This window comes from Vipera ursinii, assembly GCF_947247035.1.
Source record: "Vipera ursinii genome assembly, chromosome: 3".
NCBI lineage: Eukaryota > Metazoa > Chordata > Lepidosauria > Squamata > Viperidae > Vipera > Vipera ursinii.
In genome coordinates, this window is record NC_139516.1 from 2,766,579 (window position 1) to 2,777,029 (window position 10,451).

Here is a 10,451-nt window from a genome sequence, read left to right on the forward strand (position 1 = left end):
CGGAAACTGTCAGTTGCAAAGCATCTGAATTTGGGATCACGGGGATGCTGCGATGGTCATAAGTGTAAAAAAAAATGGTCATAAGTGTCACTTTTTTTCCCCAGAATTGTCCATAACCCAAAGCAGAAGACATCAGGATGATGCCCAATTTGCAAAGCAACGCCCTCACCCCCGACTCCTTCGTCCGTAGGATAATGGGAACGGTAGTCCAAGCCGCGTTGGAAAAAGGCACCACGCAGTCTGCCCGAATGCAAGACCCAGCTTGGCTCACTGACAGGAGTCGTCTAAGTGGCGCGATGGTTAGAATGCAGGGTTGAAGGCTAATGCTGCAGACTTGCCATCAGTTCGATCCTGACCAGCTCAAGGTGGACTCGGCCTTCTACCCTTCTGAGGTCCATAAAATGAGGACCCAGATTGTTGCCCCCCATTATGCTGACTCTATAAACTGCTTAGAGAGGGCTCTAAAGAGCTGCAAAGTGGTAGATAAGTCTAAGGGCTGGTGCTGAGTGCTCTGTAGGCAGAGAGCGGGTCTCTCTGCTTACACCCCGAATTTGGAGGAGATCTGGCTGGAGCCATCTAGGCAGGATGTGGCTCTCTCCGCTGATAACCCCAAATTCAGAGTGAGACCCGGCTTGGCTCATTGGCTGGAGCCATCTAGGTATGAAGAGGCTCTCTCCACCGAGACCCCAAATTTAGAGCAAGACCTGGCTTGGCTCACTGGCTGGAACCATCTAGGTATGAAGAGGCTCTCTCCACCTACCCCAAATTTAGAGCAAGACCTGGCTTGGCTCACTGACTGGAGCCATCTAGGTATGAAGAGGCTCTCTCCACCGAGACCCCAAATTTAGAGCAAGACCTGGCTTGGCTCACTGGCTGGAACCATCTAGGTATGAAGAGGCTCTGTCCACCGATACCCCAAATTTAGAGCAAGACCTGGCTTGGCTCACTGGCTGGAGCCATCTAGGTATGAAAAGGCTCTCTCCACTGATAACCCACATTCAGAGCAAGACCTGGCTTGGCTCACTGGCTGGAGCCATCTAGGCAGGATGTGGCTCTCTCCGCTGATAACCCCAAATTCAGAGTGAGACCCGGCTTGGCTCATTGGCTGGAGCCATCTAGGTATGAAGAGGCTCTCTCCACCGAGACCCCAAATTTAGAGCAAGACCTGGCTTGGCTCACTGGCTGGAACCATCTAGGTATGAAGAGGCTCTCTCCACCGATAACCCACATTCAGAGCAAGACCTGGCTTGGCTCACTGGCTGGAGCCATCTAGGTATGAAAAGGCTCTCTCCACTGATAACCCACATTCAGAGCAAGACCTGGCTTGGCTCACTGGCTGGAGCCATCTAGGCAGGATGTGGCTCTCTCCGCTGATAACCCCAAATTCAGAGTGAGACCCGGCTTGGCTCATTGGCTGGAGCCATCTAGGTATGAAGAGGCTCTCTCCACCGAGACCCCAAATTTAGAGCAAGACCTGGCTTGGCTCACTGGCTGGAACCATCTAGGTATGAAGAGGCTCTCTCCACCTACCCCAAATTTAGAGCAAGACCTGGCTTGGCTCACTGACTGGAGCCATCTAGGTATGAAGAGGCTCTCTCCACCGAGACCCCAAATTTAGAGCAAGACCTGGCTTGGCTCACTAGCTGGAACCATCTAGGTATGAAAAGGCTCTCTCCACTGATAACCCACATTCAGAGCAAGACCTGGCTTGGCTCACTGGCTGGAGCCATCTAGGTATGAAGAGGCTCTCTCCACCGATAACCCACATTCAGAGCAAGACCTGGCTTGGCTCACTGGCTGGAGCCACGTAGGTATGAAGAGGCTCTCTCCACCGAGACCCCACATTCAGAGCAAGACCTGGCTTGGCTCACTAACAGGGGTTATCTAGGCGGGGAGGGGGGAGGCTCTCTCTCTCTGCTGACACCACCAATTTGCTTTTTTCCCCCACCCCCGAAATTTGGGGATGGCCCTTCCCGCGCCTGCCTCTCCCTCCTCCCCGGCCTGGAAGGAAGGCAGGGGAGGGGAGGGGAGGGGGGGGGCAGCCGTGCAGCTGTGCGGGCTATTGTCGGCTCCGGCCGGCCTGAGACGGGGAGCCCAGACAGAGCGGCACCATCGCTGCCCTGCATTGTTCTCCGCTGCCCCGGGCGGGCGGGGTGGTGGGACCCGCTGCCAAAAGGGCCGGACGCGAGTGAAGACTGCGCACCCCATTCCCCCCCCCCCTACCGGCCGAAGGAAAAGAGAGGACGGGGCGCTGTTTGCATCTCCGGAGGGTTGGAGGGTCCTGACTCTAAACGATGGGCAGGCAGCGCCCGACGGAGCCGGGAGGAGAGGAAGCGAGGTTCCGGGGAGCCCGACGTGGTGGGAACGCGGGGCCACGTGTGGCCACTGACCTGGGTGTGGCGGTAAAGGGCCGCTGCTCCTCCCCTCCATTCAGAGAACGTAGAACAGAGAAAGTTGGCAGGGACCTTGGAGGCCATCTAGTCCAACCCCCTGCTTGAGCAGGAGACCCTATACACGTGTGTGGGGGGGGGGTTGGTGGAGCAGTGGGCTAATGCCTCCTTAAGTAACACCAGCTGCCTGCAATTAGTGCAGGTTCGCGTCCCACCAGGCTCAAGGTTGACTCAGCCTTCCATCCTTCCCAGGTAGGTAAAATGAGGACCCAGATTGTTGGGGGCAATTAAGCTGACTTTGTAATAATGCCGCTTGGGGTGTGTGTGAAAGCCCTAACAAGCAGGCATATACATAGAATGAAGGCTACTGCTAAGCTTGTAAGCCGCCCTGAGTCTTCGCAGAAGGGCGGGATATAAATGGAATTTTTGGCCCTTCTATGACCTGTGGACTTCCAGCTCCCAGAATTCCGCAGCCCCTTGGCCGACTCCATCCCGCAAACCCGCAATGCCGCTTACCCTCGGGTTAAGCAGGTCGTGTGAACCCAGCCATTCGTTCCCCTGAGCCTGGGGAGGGGGAGGGAGGCTTGGCATCTGCGGAGGACCGGCATCCCTGTTGCTCTGCAGGGAGATCAAAGGCACAAGTTCAAAGGCAGCAGAGCTTGCAGGAGGTGGGGGCTCGCGAAAGCCACCTGCCGCTTCGAGAAAGCACCTCCTGGGTGCCGCACCAAGGCCTGACCTGGGCCCAGGTGTGCCGCCCTTTGGGCTGGCTTCTGCCTGCCCAAGGCCAGCTTCCCACGACCACTGAGCTAATCCACCCAAGGACGTGCCTACCTTTGCCAGAGCTCAACCTGTCTTCACCTCCATCCGGGCCAGCTGAGCGATAGGTATCAGGTGTGGGCACAGGTGGGCAAGGCGAGCGGGCGGCCGACCGTCACTCAGCCGCTGCTTTTCTGCTTCTGAAAAGTTCAAGGATTTTTCAACCTTGGCATTTTTAAAAAAAAACACAACAAAACAAAACAAAAAACGAGCGGACTTCCAACTGCCAGAACTTGTTGGTTGGGGAATCCTGGGAGTTGTAGTCCACCAGATTTCAACTGGAGAAAACCTGGTTTAATGTATCTGTTAAGGGAGCCAGGGAGTGTGCTAGGGCGGGGGGTGGGGGTGGGGGCTGGACTAGATGACCTACAAAGTCCCTTCCATCTCTATTATTCTAGTCTATTCTTCTTTTCTGTTCTGTTCTGTTCTGTTCTGTTCTGTTCTGTACTTCTAGTCTATTACTCTATTCCGTTATTCAAGTCTGTTCTAGTCTTTTCTATTATTCTGTTCTATTCTTCTATTCTTCAAGTCTATTGTTCTATTATACTATTCTATTCTATTATTCTATTCTATTATTCGGGGATGCGGTGGCTCAGTGGGTTAGGACGCTGAGCTTGTCGATCAGATGTTCGGCAGTTTGGCGGGTCGAATCCCGAGTGCCGCGTAGCAGAGTGAGCGCCTGTGACTCGTCCCAGCTTCTGCCAACCTAGCAGTTCGAAAGCACGTAAAAATGCAAGTAGAAAAATAGGGACCACTCCGGTGGGAAGGTAACGGCGTTCCGTGCGCCTTTGGCGTCTAGTCATGCCGGCCACATGACCACGGAGACGTCCTCGGACAAGCGCTGGCTCTTCGGCTTTGAAACGGAGATGAGCACCGGCCCCTAGAGTCGGAAACGATAGCACGCATGTGCGGGGGAACCTTTACCTTTTACCTATTATCATTCTATTATTTTATTCTATTATACTATTCTATTCTATTCTATTATTCTATTCTATTATTATTCTATTCTATTATTATTCTACTATACTACTATTCTTTTATTATTCTATTAATATTCTTTTGATGGAAGCTGCAACTCACGGAAGCGCAGAACCTGAGGAATTCTGGGAGTTGAAGTCCACCCATCTTAAAGTTGGCCAGGGTTGAGAAACGCTGCTATAAATTATTATCTTGGGGTTCCCCCGAATCAATATTATCCCTGGGTGAAGATTGAAAAGAGGCGATTTAGGCCTAATGAAATGTACATGGAATTTGGGGGCAATCAATATAGTCATCGGCTTGTTGGGGTGGATTTCAAAGTGGGGGGGAGGAAGGGGCACGGATAGCACAGAATTCCAGATCGCAACAGTTCTTGACTTACAACCATTCATTGAATGACGATTCGAAGTTACAACAGCACCGAGAAAAGTGTCCGTTTTTCATACTTGCGACATTTGCAGCGTCCCCCTTTCATCATGTGATCGAAATTCAGACGCTTAGCAAACTGATTCCTATTTTTATGACGGTCGCAGTGTCCCCGGGGGGGTGTCAGGTGACACCATCACCCCCTTTTGCGATTTTCTGACAAGCAAAGTCAATGAAGGAAGCCAGATTTTCTTAATGACCTTTTGACTAGCTTAAGAACTGTGGCAAGGAAGATGTCAAATGGGCCACGGAGTGGATGGAAATTTGGAGGAGGGGGGGTCCATTGCGGTCGTAAGTCGAGGACTCCCCGCAGATAGTCTGAGGACGTGATCCAGCCCCAGGGCTTCCTTTAACGTTACAAGAATGGGATTATGGTTTGTTTGTTTTTTTTTAAACTGCAAAGGTAACGTTTATCCGGTGACTTCATGAAAATGTCTGCGGCCGTTTTCTTGTTTGTTTATTTGCAGTATTTATAGACTGCCCGATTTCCAGCCAAAGGGTATTTCGATGCTGCTTTTTCCAGGATGTGATTTGCAATTTCCAAGCTTGGGAATTTCCACCACCAGAGTTCTAACCAGGTTCAACCCTGCTTACCTTTTGGGAGATGGGCCAGGTTGGGTTTAAATGTTGTCACCTGAACTTGGTGGAAGTCTGGAGAGCTATTTCTTGCCTAGGCAGAATACTCAGCGTTTATTTGAAATGTTATTTTTTTTTCTCTCCAGTCTGGCAAATGCAGTTGTCGTCCTGGCTCCACTTTCTATTTGAGGTGCATGTTGGTGTTGGCCAGATGTAACCTCTGTGTGTCTTTGAAACAGCTTTTTGTCTGTGTGATAGCGATGGCCAGCTTTACAAGAAGCTTTCCTTCACACACTGCCTTTTGGAATAAAGCCAGTTGTTTGTCTTTGCACAAAAACTTCACACACTCCAGAGAAATTCCCTCTGGGCCACTTTGCTCCCTCAAGAGGACCTGTCTCCTGGAGATTTATTTTATTTTATTTTACTATTTTATTTTACTATTTTATTTTATTATTTTATTTTATTTTACTATTTTAGTTTATTTTACTATTTTATTTTATTATTTTATTTTATTTCACTATTTCATTTTATTTTACTATTTTATTTTATTTTACTATTTTATTTTATTTTACTATTTTATTTTACTATTTTATTTTATTTTACTATTTTATTTCATTATTTTATTTTATTTCACTATTTTATTTTATTTTACTATTTTATTTTATTATTTTATTTTATTTTACTATTTTTTATTTTAGTGTTTTATTTTAGTATTTTATTTTAATTTAGATATTTTATTTTTATTTTATTTTACTCTATTTTATTTTATATTTTATTTTATTTTAACGTTCAATAACAACAATAATGAAGATGATGATGATGATGTTGGAAGGGACCTTGGAGGTCATCTGGTCCAACCCCCTGCTCAGGCAGGAAACCTTATACCATTTCAAGCAAATGGCTGTCCAGTCCCTTCTTAAAAACCTCCAGTGTTGGAGCATTCACAAGTTCTAGAGGCAGCTTGTTCCACTGGTTAATTGTTCTCACTGTCAGGAAGTTTCTCCTTAGCTCCAGGTTGCTTCTCTCCTTGATGAGTTTCCATCCGTTGCTTCTTGTTTTGTTCTATTTTATATTATACCTGACTTCGTATTTTGCTTTACTTTAACTTTATTTTATTATTTTGTCCTGTATTTTATTCCTACTCCATTCTTATTTTACAGGTAGTCCTCAACTAAACAAGAGTAACCGAGCCCAGAATTGCCAGCATATATTAGGAAGGTCATAGGCACCGACACGACTGGCCCGACGTTATGACTTTTTTGCAGTGGTCGTAAAGCAAACACTGGGTTCGTGAAGCAAATCCATTCATTCCTGTGTCTTTTCCCCCCAGAAACCAGCAAAAATAAAATAAATCAATCATAAATGGTGGTCACATGACCATGGAATGCTGCTGCTGGCCGTAAAATCAGCCACTTGTTAAATGCCCTAAATATGGTCATATGACAATTGGGGAGGGGGGGGGGCTGTGCCACCGTCAGAACTCCAGACCCAGATTATTATAAGTAGCTTTGGAAGTGGGGGAGGGGCATCGTAACTTCAAAGTGGCTGGCCATTAAACGAGGACGAGCTGTATTTTATCCAAAAAGATCTTGACAAACTTGAGCAATGGGCCCTATCCAACAAAATGACTTTCAATGTGGAGAAAAGCAAAGTCTTACACTTAGGCAGGAAAAGCCAAGGGCACGAATAGAGATTGGGTGAGAAGTGGCTCAAACACAGCAACTGCGAGAGGGACCTTGGAGTCCTAGTGGATGATCGCTTGACCGTGACCCGGCCGTGTGCAGAAGCAGCCAAAAATGCTAATAAAAAATCTTGGGTTGCATAAACGGAGGCATAGAATCAAGATCACGTGAGGTATTAGTACCGCTTTATAAAAACCTAGTAAGACCACACCTGGAATATTGCAGCCAATTTGATCATACTACAAAAAAGATGTTGAGAGTTTGAAAAAAAAGTTCAGAGAAGAGCAGCTAAGATGATCAAAGGCCTGGAGACTAAAACATAGGAAGAATGGCTGCAGGACTTTGGTCTGATTCTATTCTATTCTATTCTATTCTATTCTATTCTATTCTATTCTATTCTATTCTATTCTATTCTATTCTATTTTCTATTCTATTCTATTCCATTCCATTCCATTCCATTTCATATTTTCTATTCTATTCTAGTCCATTCCATTCCATTTCATATTTTCTATTCTATTCTATTCTATTCTATTCTATTCTATTCTATTCTATTCTATTCTATTCTATTCTATTCTATTCTATTCTATTTTCTATTCTATTCTATTTTCTATTCTATTCTATTCCATTCCATTTCATATTTTCTATTCTATTCTATTCTATTCTATTCTAGTCCATTCCATTTCATATTCTCTATTCTATACTATTCTATTCTATTCTATTCTATTCTATTCTATTCTATTCTATTCTATTCTATTCTATTCTATTCTATTCCATATATTCTATTCTATTCTATTTTATTCTATTCTATTCTATTCTATTCTATTCTATTCTATTCTATTCTATTCTATTCTATTCTATTCTATTCTTTTATTGCTTGGTTTGTATGGTTGTCCACCTCACCTGAGTGATGTTGAGCAGCTGCCAGCAGTTCAAGCAACTATGGCTAGTTCAGCCTTCCTCCTTCAGTTAACACCAATAGTAAGGAAGGCAGGATGCTGGACTACAGCTCCATCATCCAGGCTGGGAATGATGGGAGCCAAAGCCCAAATCTTTCTCTCTTTCCCCCCCCCCCACAAAAAAGGGGAACATTGGCTGGCTGAGGACCTCAAGTCTTCCTCCTTCGCTTACCCCAATATTAACGAAGGTAGGGTGCTGGACTACAACTCCCATCGTTCAGGCTGGGAATGATGGGAGCTGCAGCTTAAGCCTTCCCACCCACCCAAATGGAGAGATTGGCCAGTGGCCTTAAGTTCCCCCACCACCACCAATCTCTACCAAAGGCGGGGTGTTAGATTACAACTCCCATCATCCAGGCTGGGAACGATGGGATCTCCAGCCCTTCCCAAAAGGGGAAGATTGGCTGGGCTGGCAGCCTTGGGGTTTCCTCCTTCAAGTGAACCCCAGTGGTGCTGAAGCCAGGCTGCTAGACTACAACTGCCATGATTCAGGCTGGGAACGATGGGAGTTCAAGGTCCCTTCTCCCCCCACCCCCCCCAAAAAGGGAGGATCAGCTGCCTGAGTTTTGAGTCTTTGCAGTTTTTTCCCAGGCTGGCTTCTCCATTCAGTGGCTCCCCACACCTCTGGGGGGGGGAAACATGGGGGGGGTGCTGCAGTGTTCCCACAGGGGCTCTCAAAGCAGCTAATTAGTTCCCATCTGCTGCCGGGCAGCCCCCTTCCCCAGCATGGGGGGCTTCGTGAGCTTCTTTTCAGCATTCCTTTGTCTGCAGGAATCTCTGGGCAGGGGCACAATAGGGAGGGGGGGCTGCAGCTCTCCCCCCCCTCTGTTTGCATCTGGGCCTTCTGCACCCATTAGCCCCATGTCAAAGCCTGGCCCAGAGGTCAGGAGACCACTGCCCCTTGCAACCCAGGATGGAGATGCCCAGCTAACTGGGCGCCATTCCTCTGAAGGAAGATGCCCACCTCCTCCCTCTGCCGGGGAGGGGGGGGCTGGGGAGAGGCACAGATCCCTCTGCCTGGCTGGGGGGCGGGAGGCACAGGAAGAGAGCGCTCCTGAGCATGTGCTAAGGGTTCAGGTCATCAGAAAACTGGATGGTTGGGGGTGAACATCCCTACATATCTTTATCTCAGTCTAATCACACGCTATCTATTGATCTATCTATCTCATCTATAAGGTAAAGGCAAAAGGCTTCCCCCGCACACGCGTGCTGGTCGTTTCCGACTCTAGGGGCCGGTGCTCATCTCCGTTTCAAAGCCGAAGAGCCAGCGCTTGTCCGAGGACGTCTCCGTGGTCATGTGGCCGGCATGACTAGACGCCAAAGGCACACGGAACGCTGTTCCCTTCCCACCGGAGTGGTCCCTATTTTTCTACTTGCATTTTTACATGCGTTCGAACTGCTAGGTTGGCAGAAGCTGGGACGAGTAACAGGCGCTCACTCTGTTACGCGGCACTCGGGATTCGACCCGCCAAACTGCCGACCTTCTGATCGACAAGCTCAGCGTCCTAAGCCACTGAGCCACCGTATCCCCTATCTCATCTATACATATCATTTATTTCTCTATCTTTGTCTATATGTCTATCAGTCTAATCACATGCTATCTATTGATCTATCTCATCTATATATATTTTATTTCTATCTTTAATCTCTTTGTCTGTCTATATCTTTATCTCAGTCTAATCACATGCTATCTATCCATCCATCCATCATTTATATATTTGTAAACGACTAGCACGCATGTGTGGGGGATCCTTTACCTTTTTATATCTACCTATCATCTATCTCTAATCTCTCTGTCTTTCTCTCTCTCTCCCTATCTATCGCTGTCATCTATCTACCTATCTACAGTAACTATCATCTATATCATCTTTCTATCAATCTATCTTTAGGTCTCTCTCTCTCTCTCTCTCTCTCTCTCTCCCCATATTCTATCATCAATATTATCTATCTATCTATCTATCTATCTATCTATCTATCTATCTATCATCTATCTATCTATCTATCTATCTATCTATCTATCTATCTATGTCTATCTCTCTATCATCTCTCTCTATCATCTCTCTCTATCATCTATCTATCTATCTATCTATATCATCTCTCTATGTCTATCTATCTCTATCTATCTATCTATCTATCTATCTATCTATCTATCTATCTATCTATCTATCTATCTATCATCTCTCTGTGTCTATCTTTCTATTATCTTTCTATCTATCTATCTATCTATCTATCTATCTATCTATCTATCTATCTATCTATCTATCTATCTATCTATCATCTATCTATCTCATCTATTTCTCTCTCTCCAGGTGCTGAGCACCCACACAGTACAGCACCCTTAGGAAGGAGTGTGGGGGGGTGTCCTTCGGGGAAGCCTTCCTGCCCCCGCCCTCAATATCACCCTGTAAACCCAGGATGCAGACCAGCAGAGTTGCGCAAAGGACCAGCTCGGCCAGGGGTTGTGGTTTCCAATGGGCTTGTGTTGTGTTGCAAAGCCACCGGGCAAATGTTGCCGCCCAGAAGAAGTCCTGGAAGAGGGGAGGCCCTCGGCCCCTCCGGCCCCCTCCGCGGGACAATGGTAGCCCCCCTCCCCCCCCTTCTTGCCCTCTGTGGGAAAACCAAACAGG